Source organism: Cornus florida, unplaced genomic scaffold (genome assembly GCF_030987335.1).
Source record: "Cornus florida cultivar Cherokee Brave unplaced genomic scaffold, ASM3098733v1 CherokeeBrave_3.0.0_Hap2_Chr07, whole genome shotgun sequence".
Classification (NCBI taxonomy): domain Eukaryota; kingdom Viridiplantae; phylum Streptophyta; class Magnoliopsida; order Cornales; family Cornaceae; genus Cornus; species Cornus florida.
The window spans coordinates 54,183,696-54,186,320 of record NW_026775577.1 but is presented as its reverse complement, the minus strand read 5'-3'; the positions used below and the strand labels follow the sequence as shown (position 1 = coordinate 54,186,320).

The 2,625-nt window shown below is 38.9% G+C and overlaps 1 non-coding gene across 1 annotated transcript; it reads left to right on the top strand.

The window, feature by feature from the left end:
- The first annotated feature begins 1,422 nt into the window (after positions 1-1,422).
- On the top strand, positions 1,423-1,529 carry LOC132267906 (small nucleolar RNA R71). The gene has a single exon (XR_009469125.1). It is a non-coding gene; the product is annotated as a small nucleolar RNA R71 (small nucleolar RNA).
- Positions 1,530-2,625: the final 1,096 nt, after the last annotated feature.

Here is a 2,625-nt window from a genome sequence, read left to right as displayed (position 1 = left end):
ACGCTTATCAGAGTGTTATGCTTAATGATTGAATTCACTTGCTATGTGAAAAGCCCTTGCACTTCCTCTTTTGTGTACGCAAGTCCTTCAAAAACTTGGTATAAGGAGGAATTTTTCGAATGGCATCAAGAAGAGGAAGGTTAATTTTCACTTGTTTGAAGATTTCTATCATATCATGGATCTTGCTTTCTTATCTCCCAAATGGAGAATAATCTCTCAATGCTTAAGGAAATGGAGCTTTCAGCTTATAAGGCTTCTCTAGATTGGGAACTGATGATGATGATGATGGTGATTGATCCTTAATGTGACCACTTGTCCCTAATGAAGTATGAATAGACTTGGGAATGGAGAGCGAGCAAGCACTTGGTTGCACGAGATCACTAACTTCACTAGGCAACTCAACCATGTTATCAACTTTTCTCCCACTCCTCAAGGTGGAAATGGCTTGTACCTATTAATAGGTTAAAAATCCCGATAAAGGATTTGTTTCCACTATGAAATGAGCCTTAGGGTTTGGCTCGGGTTGTCTAGGAAATTTTCCTTTCTCCCTTGCATTCATGGAATTTGTGATTTGCCCAATTTAGGACTCAAGCTTTGTAATTGATTGGGAATGAGAGTGGAGTATTTGAGTATTTGCCTTCAGGTTGCCTAAAATGGCCAAAACCTTGTCCTCAAAAGCGGAATTCCTTGGAGTAGCTTGAGGTTAATGATAGTACGCTTGATTTGGAGCTTGATGGTTAGAAGAATGAGTCATATTTTGATGATATGATGATGATGATGATGGATGATATGCTTGATATTGTTGATTTTGAAGGTGGGGAGGCACATACTTTCCCTGGGAATTTTGAATAAGCGGAGGATTGGTACCTCCTCCTTGATTTCTCCAAGAAAAGTTAGGATGATCCCTACACCCCAAATTGGATGAGTTAGAATATGGATTATTCCCCGAAAGAGTAAATGCAGCATTGACTTGTTCATGGGGTGAATGCGGTATTGACTTGTTCTTGGTGTTCACTCGATAAAACATGCCCAAGAGGACAATTGGAAGTATTGTGAGTAGCGTTAGAACAAGAAATGCAATTCTCATTTTGAGGGTGGAAAGAAGAGGATAATTGGCTTGCTGGGTTTTGACTTGAGAGGAATTGATAAAACTTTTGAGTGAGAGTCTTAACCTCGAAGGCAATCTTCGAAGAGCTTTCTACTTGATATAGATTTATGATTTTCTTTCCCCCAACATTATAAACACGCCCCGACCTAGAAGATGACGAATGATACATGGAATTTTCACTCATATTTTCAAAAAGAATCCAAATGTCGTCTTCATGCTTTTGCAACTATGTGCATTTATATGAAGCATCGAAAATACCTTTGTAAGTGTCGGATAAGCTTTCGTAGAAACATTGAACTAATTGCCACTTAGGAAGTGCATGATGTGGACACTTTCGTAGCAAGTCGTTCAAACGCTCCCAAGCTTCATGTAATGTCTCTCCATCACCTTGGAAAAATTCATGAATTGAAGTTCTCATTGTATTAGTCCTACTTGCAGGGTAATACTTCATTAAGTATTCTTGTTACATTTGAGCCTAAGATGTGATAGTGTATGCCCCCAAGTTATGGAAACAATACTTAGTTTTGTCCTGAAGAGTGAAAGGGAAGAGTTTCATTCTCAAAACTTCTTCGGGGACATCCGTGATCTTCATGGTTGAGCACACTTCTAAGAACTCACTCAAATATTTATATGGTTCTTTATTGCTCAACCCATGGAAAATGGGACACATTTGGATGGTTCTGGGCTTGATTTCATAATGATTAGCCCTAAATTTTGGCAATTGGTAGCATGTCGGAGCATCATAGACATTAGGAATGTAATTATCCCAAAGGACCATTTGAGGAGGAGGAGCTTTAGCTCCAGGAGGAGGTTACACTAGATTGGCTCTAGGGCCTTCTTGATTGGGTTATTCTACTTGAGGGTCAATTTGTTGTACCATTGAGTTGGTGGGATGATCAAGAGTGGGAAGAGTTCTACTCGTTCTATTACTTAATTACCTTAAAGAAGATTCAATCTCTTGGTCAAGAGGGATGAGAGGAGTGTGAAGAGATCTCCTACCGCGCATGCACAACAACAACAACTTCACAACAACAAATCACAACCTCCATATACAATGTTCCCATTCTCCTCAATATAACAATGCAATAAAGAAATGGCCTCGACAAGGACCTATGCTTTAAACATTAAAGTAAATGGCCTCGCTAATGACATATCCTTGGACAAGAATGTAAACAATGTGATAGCCTCGACAAGGGCTATCTCGCAAGCATATAAAGCAATGTACAATAATGGTGCAAGAGTTCAAGAAACGCTCACAACGGTCCCAAGCAACAATGTTGTGATCCAAAGCTCGCTTCTCTTGTGATCGAGTACCTAATTACACATTAGAGAAAAGAATAAGAAAAGCGTAGGAAATTAATCCTTCTTACAATCAAATGAACACCAATATTAAATTTGATTCCAAATTGAAAACCATTTAATCCCCGGCAACAACACCAAAAACATGATGCGACCTTAGTGTGTCCATAAAAATGTGTTTAAATATTTAGAGTTGAGAATGAAGAGTGCAAAGTGGG